Source organism: Loxodonta africana, chromosome 1 (genome assembly GCF_030014295.1).
Source record: "Loxodonta africana isolate mLoxAfr1 chromosome 1, mLoxAfr1.hap2, whole genome shotgun sequence".
In the NCBI taxonomy this organism is placed as follows: Eukaryota; Metazoa; Chordata; class Mammalia; order Proboscidea; family Elephantidae; genus Loxodonta; species Loxodonta africana.
In genome coordinates this window covers 190,689,547-190,702,585 of record NC_087342.1, presented here as the reverse complement: position 1 = coordinate 190,702,585, position 13,039 = coordinate 190,689,547, and the positions used below count along the sequence as shown (strand labels likewise).

Here is a 13,039-nt window from a genome sequence, read left to right as displayed (position 1 = left end):
GGCTGTTGATTGTGGATCCAAGTAAAATGAAATCCTTAACAACTTCAATCTTTCCTCCATTTATCATGATGTTGCTTATTGGTCCACTTGTGAGGATTTTTGTTTTCTTTTATGTCGAGGTTCAATCCATACTGAAGGCTACGGTCTCTGATCTTCATTAATAAGTGTTTCAAGTCCTCTTCACTTTCAGCAATCAAGGTTGCATCATCTGCATAGCTCAGGTTGTTAATGAGTCTTCCTCCAATCCTGATGCCCATTCTTCTTAATACATTCCAGCTTCTCAGATTATAAACCTCAAGAGTGACCACATTACTGAGCTGAAAAGTTGTTCGGGGGCCATACTTTCAGGGTTTCTCCAGTCTCCATCAGGCCAGCAAGTCTGGACTTTCTTTTTGAGTTAGAATTTTGTTCTACTTTTTTCTCCAGCCCTGTAGGAGACCCTCTATTGTGATCCATGTCAGAGCAGTCAGTCCTGGTAGCTGAACACCATGTAGTTGTATTGGCCTCAGTCTGGTGGAGGCCACGGTAGATGCGGTCCATTAGTCCTTTGGACAAATATTTCCCTTGTATCTTTAGTTTTTTCATTCTTCCTTTCTCCAGAAGGGGTGAGACTAGTGGAGTATCCTACATGGCCGTTCAAAGGCTTTTAAGACCTCAGACGTTACTCACTAAAGTAGAATGTAGAACATTTTCTTTATGAACTATGTTATGCCAGTTGAGCTAGATGTTCCCTGAGACCCTGGTTCCTACAGCTCTCAGCCCAGCAATTCAGTCCCTCAGGGAGTTTGGATGTGTCTATGGAGCTTGCATGACCTTGCTTTGGACAAGTTGTGCTGGCTTCCTCAGTATCTTGTACTGTCTTACACTTCACCACAGTTACCATTTTTCTATTGTCTATTTAGTGGTTTTCTATCCCCATCCCTCCCCGCCCTCATAACCATCAAAGATTTTTTCTTTTTGTATGTAAACCTTTTCATGAGTTTTTACAGTAGTGGTCTCATATAATATTTGTCCTTTTGTGATTCGCTTATTTCATTCAGTGTAATGCCCTCTAGATTCATCCATGTTATGAGATGCTTCAGAGATTCATCGTTTTTCTTTACCATTGCATAATACTCTATTGTGTGTATGTACCACAGTTTGTTTATCCATTCATCTGTTGAAGGGCATCTAGGTTGTTTCCATCTTTTTGCTATTGTGAACAATGCTGCAGTGAACATGGGTGTGCATATGTCTATTTGTGTGATGATTCTTACTTCTTTAGGATATATTCCTAGGAGTGGGATTGCTGTGTCATACGGTGTCATTTTCCAAAATGGTTGTATCATTTTGCATTCCCACCAGCAGTGCATAAGAGTTCTGATCTTCCCTCAGCCTCTCCAACATTTATTATTTCCTGTTTTATTGATTCATGCCAGTAATGCTGGGGTGAGATGGTATCTCATTGTAGTTTTCATTTGCATTTCTCTAATGGCTAGAGATCGTGAGCATTTCCTCAGGTGTCTGTTGGCCACTTGAATGTCTTCTTTGGTGAAGTGTCTGTTCATTTCTTTTGCCCATTTTTTAATTGGATTATTTGTCTTTTTATTGTAGAAGTGTTGGATTTCCTTACAGATTTTAGAGATTAGACCTTTATCTGATTCGTAATAGTCAAATTTTTTTTCACAGTCTGCAGGTTCTCTTTTTACTCTTTTGTTAAATCTTTTGATGAGCATAAGTGTTTAATTTTTGGAAGATCTCAGTTATCTAGCTTATCCTCTGGAGTTTGTGTGTTATTGGTTGTGGTTTGTATCCTGTTAATGCCATGTATTAGGGCCTCTAGAATTGATCCTGTTTTTTCTTCTATGAACTTCATGGCTTTTGGCTTTATATTTAGGCCTTTGATCCATTTTGAGTTAGTTTTTATATGTGGTGTGAGGTATGGTCCTGTTTCTTTCTTTTTTTTTTTTTTTTTGCAGATGGACATCCAGTTTTGCCAGCACCATTTGTTAAGAAGACTGTCTTTTCCCCATTTGATGGACTTTGGATCCTTGTCGAAGGTCAGATGACAATAAGAGGCCAGATTTACATCTGGGTTCTCAATTCTGTTCCATTGGTCAATGTATCTGTCACTGTACCAGTACCAAGCTGTTTTGGCTACCGTAGCTGTATAGTAGGTTCTGATGTCAGGTAGTGAGAGTCCTCCTTCTTTGTTCTTCTTTGTCAATAGTTCTTTACTTATTTGGGGCTTCTTCCCTTTCCATACAAAGTTATTGATAAGTTTTTCCATCTCTTTAAAGAATGTTGTTGGTATTTGGATAGGGATAGCATTGTATTTGTAAATTGCTTTGGGTAGAATTGTCATTGTCACAATGTTGAGTCTACTTATCCATGAGCGTGGCACACTTTTCCATTTGTGTAGATTTCTTTTGGTTTCTCGCAGTAGTGTTTTGTAGTTTTCTTTTTATAGCTTTTACATCCCTGGTTAGATTTATTCCCAAGTATTTTATTTTTTTAGGGGCTATGATAAATGGTATTTTTTTTCCTGATTTCCTTTTCATCGTTCTCTTTATTGGTGTGTAGGAATCCAACTGATTTTTGTCTGTTTATCTTGTATCCCGCTAATCTGCTGAAACTTTCTACTAGTTCCTGTAGCTTTCTCCTGGAGTCTTTTGGATTTTCTATGCATAGTATCATTATCATCCCCAGATAGGGCAATTTAAATTCTTCATTACCGATTTGGATGCCTTTTATTTCTGTTTCTTGCCTGATTGCTCTAGCTAGGATTTCCAACACAATGTTAAATACCAGTGGTGATAAACGGCATCCGTGTCTTGTTCCATTTCTCAAGGGGAATGTTTTCAGCCTCTCTCCATTATAACGATGTTGGCCATTGGATTTGCATATATGCCCTTTATTATGTTGAGAAATTAAAAATATGTAACGCTTCATGAATACGTGTGTCATCCTCGCACAGGGGCCACGGTAATCTTCTCTGTATCATTCCAATTTTAGTATATGTAATTCTGAAGTGAGCACATAAGTCCTCTTGAAAGTGTTGAAAAGCAAAGATGTCACCTTGGAGACTAAGGTATGCGTGACCCAAGCCATGGTATTTTCAATTGCATCATATGCATGTGAAAGCCGGATAATGCAAAAGGAAGACCGAAGAAGAACTGACACCTTTGAATTGTGGTGTTGGCAAAGAATATTGTGTATACCATAGACCACCAAAAGAACGAACAAATCTGTCTTGGAAGAAGTGCAACCAGAATACTCCTTAGAAGCAAGGATAGTGAGACTGAGTCTTACATACTTTGGACATGTTGTCAGGAGGGATCAGTCCCTGGAGAAGGATGTCATGCTTGGTAAAGTACAGGGTCAGCAGAAAAGAGGAAGACCCTCAATGAGGTGGATTAACACAGTGGCTGCCACAGTGGGCTTGAGCGTAACAATTATTGTAAGGATGGCGCAGGACTGTGCAGTGTTTCATTCTATTGTGCATAGGGCAGCTATGAGTCAGAACCAACTCAACAGCACCTAACAACAGCAACGACGACATATATATAAAGACACATATTGTAAGGGCACTGCTCAAAGTTGTTAATTATTAGTACTGTATGGTGTTACAGATTGAATTGTGTCTTCCCCAAAAGATGTTTAAGTCCTAACCCCTGTACCTGTGACTTTGTTTGGAAGTAGTGTTTTTCTTTTATTATCAGCTAAGTTCAAAAAAATCATACTGGAGTAGAGTGGGTCCTAATCCTAATCCCTTCTGCCTGGTGTTTTATAAAAGGGGAGAACAGACTTGAAAACAGAGAGATACAGGGGGAAGACGACATGTGAGGATCTGTCTACAATTCAGAAACAAAAAAGACAAAAAGGGATCCTCCCTTAGAGCTGACTGAGAGAGAGGGAATAGTCCTGCTTACTCCATGAATTTGGACTTAAAGTTCCAGAACCGTGAGAAAAAAATATATATATATTATTCTTTAAAACCATTCCCTTTGTGGTACTTTGTTATGTAAGCCCAAAGAAACTAAGGCATGTGGTATTAGTATACTATCAGATGATAGAGGTACTAAAATGAAAAATATATTGACTTTGCTCTTGAGCAATAGTCATGTCAGCAGTTTAATAAATGAATCACAATACATACAACTGTGCTATAATAAAGACATGAATAAAGTGCATAGGCGCATGATGATTAACTCGATCAAGGGTAGTCTAGGAAGACTTCCCAGAAAATGGGAATTTTGACTTAAAAAATGAGGATGACTTTTCAGGCAAAGAAAATTAAAAGGAATATTTTAGGCAGTGAAAACAGATTTGCAAAGATTAGATATATGCCATTTTCATAAAATGGTGAGAATTTCAGCAAGACCAGGACCTGGGATGAGGGTGAAGACAACTTGGCAGTGGGTAATAAAGTGAGGAAGGTTTGTTGAAGGCAGATTGTGAAGAAGCTTGTATTGTAAGCCAAGTAATTGGATTTTATTTTCTGTAATTGGATCTGTATTTTAGGAAATCAGCTCTGGAGATAGTGTGAATAGTAGCAAAGTGGTTTAGAGGATACATTCTGGAATCAGATTTTTGCATTAAAAATGTGCCTTTGCTATTTACTACTTTTTGACTTTAGGGCGTTATTTCAACTCTTGGTGCTTCAGTTTCCCCATATGAAAAAAAAAATACTTCATAGAATTATTGTTAGGTTTAAGTGAACTAACCCATGATTAGAATAATGCCTGGCACATTACGTGTTATGTAAGTGTTGGTTAAATAATAACATTAAGTAGAATGAGGATAGTGTGGGAAAAAATCCAGATGGGAGGTGTTATGGATTGAATTGCATCCTCCCAAAATGTGTGTCAACTTGGCTAGACTATGGTTCCCAGTTTTATGTGATTATTCACCATTTTGTCATCTGATTTGATTTTCCTATGTGTTGTAAATCCTGCCTCTATGATGTAAATGAGGTAGGACCCAATATACAAGATTAGGATGTCTCTTGATTTAATCTCTTCTGAGATATAAAGGAGAGAAGTGAGCAGAGACAGAGGGACCTCATACCACCAAGAAAGCAGTGCCAGGAGCAGACTGTGTCCTTTGGACCCAGGGTTCTTGAGCAGAGTAGCTACTAGATCAGGGGAAGATAGATGACAAGGACCTTCCGACAGAGCCAACAGAGAGCCAAATCCTTCCTCTGGAGCTAATGCCCTGAATTCAGACTTCTAGCCACTTAGATTGTGAGAGAATAAACTCCTGTTTGTTGAAGCCATCCATTTGTGATATTTCTGTCATAGCAGCAAGAGGCCTTCCAATAGACCAGGGAAGAATCAGGGCTAAGTCTTCTAGTCATTTTAGTGGACTACAGTAATGTAGAAGAAAACCTCCTTGGTCCAAAATCTAGAGAAATTTGAATACAAGAACAATGTTTCTTTAAACATAGATGTGTTTGAAATTATTGGTGAGTGGTAGCAAATACATAAAGACATGTAGGAGTATCCAAACCAGATCTAGGTTGTATAGCTGGGAACTGGGACTATAATCACCAACAAGAGGAAAAGGAGCCAAGCTTCATGAGGCAATAGAGAGGTGAAACTGAGCATTCTGTATAGAGCTAGAAGCAATGAAGGGCTGCCCAAGCTATGAAAATGGTGCCAGAAAATCTTTATCCACCAGCCATGGATGTGACAAGAAAGTCTGTATTTTATACAGTTCTGTAGGTGGAAAAGTGTCACCTAAAAAATAGTCACCAAAAGTAGCTATGGGAGTATTAATTAAAATTTCCCACAGTGTATAGAGATTTTAAGTCAATGAAGTAAACAAAATCTGTTTCTGGATGACCCAACTATACGCTGTTTATAAGGAAAAAAAAAAAAAAAAAAAACTCACTTCAAGTTCAATAACACAGGTAGGTAAAAAGTAAAAGGATGCAAACGTTAATTTAAAAAAGAGTAGCTGTATTAATATTTGAAAAAGTAGATTTCAGAGCAAAGACAATTACCAGAGAAAAGGGGGACATTACACAGTCATATGTACATAATGTTATCTTCTATAATGAATGTAAATGTGTATACATCAAACAACATAGATTAAGAAGCAAAACAAAACCAACCATGAAACAAAAACTGATAAAGCTGAAAAAAGAGATAGGCAAATCCACAGTTACAGTTATCAAGGATATAGAAGAACTGAACAAGACAATCAACCAACAAATCTAAGTGACATATATAAATCACTCTACCCAACAACAGCATAATTCCTATCAAAATAGGAATTACTTTCAAAATTGCAATGACTTTTTTTTTTAAATTTTTTTTTTAAGACATGGGCAAGTTCATTCTAAAATTTATGTGGAAAGACCCAGGATCTAGAAGAGCCAAAATTTTCTTTACAAAGTTATAAATGTGGTGGTTGGCAGAAGGACAGAGACCAACGGAATAGAACAGAGAATTAAGAAATATAAAAAGAAACAGTTAAGAGATGTGAAGGCTGAAATTAAAGAATAGAAAGAAGAGGATAGACTCAAGAGACTGGTAGAATCTACAGGATTTGATTACGAAAAGGATAAGGGAATTGAGAGGGAGGGGGTTCAAGACGGGTCTGGAATATCTATCTCGGAAGACAGTGGGAATTTGAGGTACCCGCAGAGTATTAAAAAAAAAAAAATTTTTTTTTTTTTTTTGCAGAGTATTATAATGCTCAGTGTTCCGTTGTGGTGAGGAGCCAGTGCCACAGGAGCATGCGACACGCTGTTTAACAGAGGAGAAAACTAAAGCCTACGAGTTGGGAGTCACTTTCCCGAAGTGGGGAAACCCTGTTTGCGTAGTGGTTAAGTGCTACGGCTGCTAACCAAAGCGCCGGCAGTTTGATATCCACCAGGCGCTCCTTGGAAACTCTATGGGGAAGTTCTACTCTGTCCTACAGGGTCACTATGAGTCGGAATCGACTCAATGGCACTGGGCTTTTTTGTTTTTTTGGGTTCCTGAAGTGGAGCCTTAAGTCCAAAGGACTGATTGACAGACAATGAACTCAGGCTTATATGCAGTAAGTGAAGACTAATACTAAGAGTTTAAAGCACTTATTTTTGTCCAGACTCTTAAAGGATCATAACATAAAGCAAAATCTAATGGTTCAGTCACATAAAAGCTCTTGAGTACACTGCAACAAGTATTTTATCCTGATAAATTGCTCATTAAAGAGAAATTATTTTGGGGGAAAAAATGAAATCAGCTGCTTTTGGGTAGCTATTATTCTTGATAAAGCAAAGAGCATGTTACTAGAGTTAATGATAGTTGATGCAGGGATGTGATCAGCATTCAAACATAATTTCCTTTATAGTATTTTTTCAAACAGAACGGGTATTTTTGCAAAAAATGTCTGTTGATTTTTAAGAAGTAATGAATGAATGGGTTGTACTCAGTCATTTCTACATGAATATGCTGTATCAGTGTCAGTATATTTATAACCTTACTATTAATTTACTTCTGTTTACTAGATTTTTCTGCTTGCTAGGACAAAATTAGTAGAGGGTCATCAAAAAAGAGGAAAACCCTCAAGGAGATGGACTGACACAGTGGCTGCAACAATGGGTTCAAACATAATGACTGTGATGGGGGCATAGGACTAGGCAGTGTTTCCTTCTGTTGTACACACGGTCGCTATGAGTCGGAACCAACACAAAGGCAACTAACGACAACAACAAGGACAAGATTATAACTATGGTATAATAAGGTTAGCAATTGTGATGTTCACCTTAGCCAAATTGACGGAGTGGGCACATATGTACAGTTTGTTTACCTATTTGTTAAAATATCTTTAGAATTGAAACTCCACTGCAAATTATGTTTTGCAAGCCTTTTTTTTCAGAGAATACTTAAGCAGTAAAGTGCAATAGTTAAGAATTCTGGCTTTTATGGTTAAGCACATCCATTCTGTCAATTGCTAACTGTGTGGTCTTAAATCAATTAAGCAGCCTTTCCATGCCTTCACAGGTAAAAGAATGACAGTAAAAAGATAGGGGACATATCCCACAGGATTTTGAAACTGAACTAACTCCAGCTTCTGAACTACAATGCCTGATAAATAACACTCAAAAAAAAAAAAAGTTAGATTTTATCAGAATTTGTGCTGCTGAAGTCCCTGGGTGATGAGAACCCTTAGGTGCTCTACTACTAACTGAAAGGTTGCTAGTTTGAACCCACCCAGGAGTGTCTTGGAAGAAAAGCCTGGTGACCAGGTCACAGCCTTGAAAACCCTATGGAGCAGTTCTACTCTGCAACTGTTAGGTCATCATGAGTTAGAATCTGGTTTTTGTTGCTATCATTACATAATCAATTATCACCTCCAGGTATGAGAAAGCTTTGATATGGAAATATTCTGGCTAATAGCTTTCTGCATGTGTTTGGTATTAAAACATAAACTTTCACGATAGATGTCTTGTAAATTAGAAAAAAGGGAAGTCATCTTATTGAGTGCCTGTGTTGCAGTCAAGGTGTGAGGAACTTGCTCATACATTTCAGTAAAACCTGTGAAAGCTGGACCCTGTGTAAGGTGGAAACCTGTTAGAGAATAAAAACTCAAATACTAAATGAGCAATAGAAAAGTGATAAAACTGCACCCTGTCAAAGACAGAAAACTGGTGGGACCCGGAAAAACAAGGCAGTCTTGCTGAGTTCCGGCTCTCACAGGTTTCACTGTATTTCATTTAAGCTGTAAAACAGCCTTGAAGAATAGTAATCATACTTCTCATTTCAGAGTTAAAATAAGCAGAATTCTATGTTTCAAGAATCATACAGATAGTAGCAGAACCAGATGCAAAGCCTCCAACCCTCCGTTTTGATTTTCTTGTAGAAAATGTGATTAAGCCATACTGTTTATTGAAGATTAATATTTTCAATTTTTGAGGCCTCATCTAGTTTAATTGAGTAAAGCAATTCATTCCCCAATCTTCTACTACTTCTGTTGTGTGTTTACCTTTGCCAGAAATAAGTCATGAAATTATTATCGTTTTCATAGTTTCTGGTTGATCTCTGACAAATTATTATCATTCAAGTTATGATGGCTGACCTGATGATATGACAGAAAGAAAGATAGAATAGACATACATATAGCTGCAGCTATTAGGAAAAGTAAGAGCCTGTCAGGCCTGACCATAAATGGGTAAAAAGACTACTTCTGCTGAGAATCATAGATCTTGGACATTTGTAAAGGCTTAGGAATGTGCTCATAAACTTTAGCAACCAGGAGAAATAAGACTAGAAGGATGTACTGGAAGGAAAAATGACTCCTGCCCACACAAACTCTCAAACACTTTCAAACATGAACAATGACATAATATTATACATACGAAAACTTTTAAATATGTGCATATATCTAGATATATAAGAATACAGTTTTTTAGAAATAAGCATGCACTGAAAGCAAGCATTGCATGGGAATAAAATTAAACGAGCTTATATGGTTTATATGGTTTTGGGACAAAAGATAAATTATCCCATGTTAAAATCTAAGGATTTTTGTTGTTGTTGCCTCTCTGGAATTATTATATAAGTAACATATTTTTTGATTCAGAGTTTGCTTAGCTTGAAAATTCGATAGTTTTAGCTTTATGAAGGGTGGAGTTTGTATTCTAATCTTGGAGCTCCCTCTTCTGTTCACTGGTAGGTACGGGAAATTCTGATTTCTCTAATTCCATATTTTTAAATTAAATCTCTGAAATGTGACTGTAAATTACTGGTTTCGATAATTAGCAATTGACCAAATTACCTGTAATTAGAATGTGCGATGACCAAGAACAATTTGTATGTACCAGAAACTTCTAAGATGCTTACATATGAGTCAAGAAGCTGTAGATCTTAGATCTCAACAGGAACATCATGAGAGAAGAAGAAAGAAGGAAGAAAACTGACATTATTAAGCAGTTATGATATTCCAAGTGAAGTACTAGGTATTCCCCGGCCATCATCTCAAAGAACTGCTCACATCAATTTAGTGATTGTTGGTTTGACAAATAAGGAAACTGAGGTACCAAAAAGCTAAGTGACTTGCCAAAATTACATAGCCAGTAGAACCAGACATCAAAGTCTTGACTTCAAATCTTGTCCTGTCTTCCCTAAAACACAAAAAAATAATAGACAGACAAGCAGAAGGGTGATGTATGACAGAGTAGAGTTAGTGACTGCGGTATAGTGAATTACTTAATATGGCCCTTCTAGCCATAGTCTTTGTAACTGCCACCAAATGCCTGGGTGGGTCTATGCAAATGAGGGGCTTGTGGCCCACCAAGTGGACTGGATAGCTTGCTAATAATGTAAATAAGGTGCATGACACCCTTGTGGAGGTGGGACCATGCAAATAGGGTGCACTGGACCCTAACAAGGGGATTGCTCAGTTATGCCACCCTGCTAGCCTAAAAGAGAGACATGGAGAGAGAGAGGAGCTGTAACACTGAAGACAGTGAGAGATGTTGGCCCAAGATGGCTGTACTGGAGCTTGCCGACCCACAGAGCTAAGTGGTGTAACACTTGCCCAAGAAGGATCCCAGCAGGGCCCAGCAGGGCCCAGCAGCTGAAGGCCCTCAGCAGGGCCTGGTGGCAGACCGTGAGAAGAAGCTGTCCTGATCAAGGCACTGTGTCCTGAGCTATTGTTCCTGTTACTTACAAGTTGATTCTGATTCTGAGCTGTACCCTGTTGCTTCCCTAAATAAACCATTTAACCGTTAAATATGGCTCCTGAGCTGTGAGGCTTCGCAGTGAATTACCAAGTCCAAAGATGGGAGGTAGAGTACTGAGGGGAGGAGGAATAGTTGATGTTAGAGATGATAGAGTGCTACAATAATTTGGAAAAGTTGGACATTCAGGAAATCTTTAACTCCCATCTTATAGGAACGAGCTTTGTGCTGATCCTCATAAAAGAAATGATTCATTTAGTGACTGATTTATTCAATTATTCACTTAACAAGCATTTATTGAGTATTTTTATGTGCTCTGTATTATATTAGACATTAAAAGTGTCTTAGGCTGGGTTCTCCAGAGAAGCAAAACTAGCAAAGTGTATAAATATATATATGTATATACATATATGGAGAGAGAGAGAAATTTATATCAAGGAAATGGCTCATGAGGTTGTAGAGTCGGGAACATCCCAAGTTTGTGGGTCAGGATAGAGGTTTCTCCTGATTCACATAGCAGCAAGGGCTGGCAAACCCAAGATCAGCAGGTCAGACAGCAGAGATCTTGTTCAGAGGCTTTGAAGATCAAAGAATCCCAAAATCAGCATGTAAGACAGCAGGTAAGCTGCTAGCTCAAGTGCTGAACCAAAGGTCAGAAGAACAGGAGCCAGCTGCAGGATCTAGTGTGAGCAAAAATCTGTGAGTCTTGGTAGAAAGGCCACTTATATTTGATGAAGGCCACACCCCCAAGGAAACTCATAGTGACCACATGTGATAGAATAGAACTGCCCCACAGGATTTTCTTGGCTATAATCTTTACAGATCTCCACGTTTGTCTACTGCAGAGCTGCTGGTTAGATTTGAACCACTAGCCTTTCGGTTAGCAGCTGAGCGCTTAACCACTGTGTCATCAGGGCTCTTTTTGTTCTACTATCATCCCTCAACAGCATATGAAATAAAGGAAAGCAGAGATTTTACCTTTTTGGCCCCTGATGTATCCCTGGCATGCAAATGAGTGGCTGACATGTAGCAGATGCTCAAAAAGATGTTCATTGAATAAATGAGTAAGAATTTAGGGAAAAACAGTTAAGTGATCCTAAAACCAATGTAACAGGATAGGCAATTGATAAGTTAATTGATACCTGTAACATTTTCCTCCTTTGTGCTTTGTTTTTCCTCTTCCATCTACAAACCAAAAAAACCAAACCTGTTGCTGTCAAATGATTCTGACTCATAGCAACCTTACAGGACAGGGTATAGCTGCCCTACAGGGTTTCCAAGAAGTGGCTGGTGGATTCAAACTGCTGACTTTTTGGTTAGCAGCTGAGCTCTTAACCACTGTGCCACTAGGGCTCCTTCCACCTACAAGGGGGAGTAAATAGCTAGACCTTCACTCCCAGGACCAAGGCAAGTGTTTGCATAAGTTCAGAAGCACCTGCCTCAGAATCATTAGGGATTGGAATGGGAATAGGAATCTGCAATGTGCATGATTAACCAATTCCCCAGGTCATACAATTACATGATAAAATTTGAGAATTGCTGGTTTGGTTCTCCCCCTCCCTCTTACACCCATAGGTTCAAAGTATTTCTTCTCGTAGACTTCCCAAGGGGAATTCATTTTGATTCTATTAGAGCTGTGGGTATGGAGGGTTACATCCTAAAGACTATTCCCCCAAGATTCACATCCTCTGGTTATTCAACCAAGCCCCAGTCTAGGTGTTCTGTGAAGGAACTCTACAGTTGTAATTAAGGTTACCAATTAGCTGGCCCTAAAACAGAGAGAGTATCCTGAATTATCCAGGTGGGCCTGGCCCAGTGTAATCACATGAGCCCTTAAAATCAGAAAAGTCAGAAGAGGAAGGCAAAAAAGTCAGTCAGAGATTTTAAGTGTGAGAAGCACTTGACCCACTATTGCTACGAGTCAAGGAATGCAGGCAGCCTCTAAAAGCTGGGAAACAAAAACAAAAACAAAAACAAAAACAAAAAAACCCTGGCCAACAGACAGCAAGGAACCAGGCACCTTAGTTCTACAACCTTGAAGAACTGAATTCTGATGGCAATCTAAATGCAAGTGGAAGCAGATTTATCCCCAGAACCTTCAAAAAGGAATGCAGCCATGCTGACATTTTGATTTCATTCTTATGAGACCCAGGGCAGAGAAACCATCTAAGCCTACGACACCTCTGACCTACAGATCTTGAAATAACAAAGTTGTATAATTTTAAGCAGCTAGGTTTGTGGTAATTTGTTATAGCAGCACTAGAAAACTAATACTGCCATAAGGAATGTCCAATCGATTGATGTTTTTCCTTCTCCTTCTCTTCCTCTGTCCTCTATCCATTGTTTCATCATTGCCGTTATTGTGATCCTTACTGTTATCCTAGT

At 38.5% G+C, this 13,039-nt stretch overlaps 1 non-coding gene across 1 annotated transcript; it reads right to left on the bottom strand.

The window, feature by feature from the left end:
* Positions 1–2,911: 2,911 nt before the first annotated feature.
* On the bottom strand, positions 2,912–3,018 carry LOC111750438 (U6 spliceosomal RNA). The gene has a single exon (XR_002785569.1). It is a non-coding gene; the product is annotated as a U6 spliceosomal RNA (small nuclear RNA).
* Positions 3,019–13,039: the final 10,021 nt, after the last annotated feature.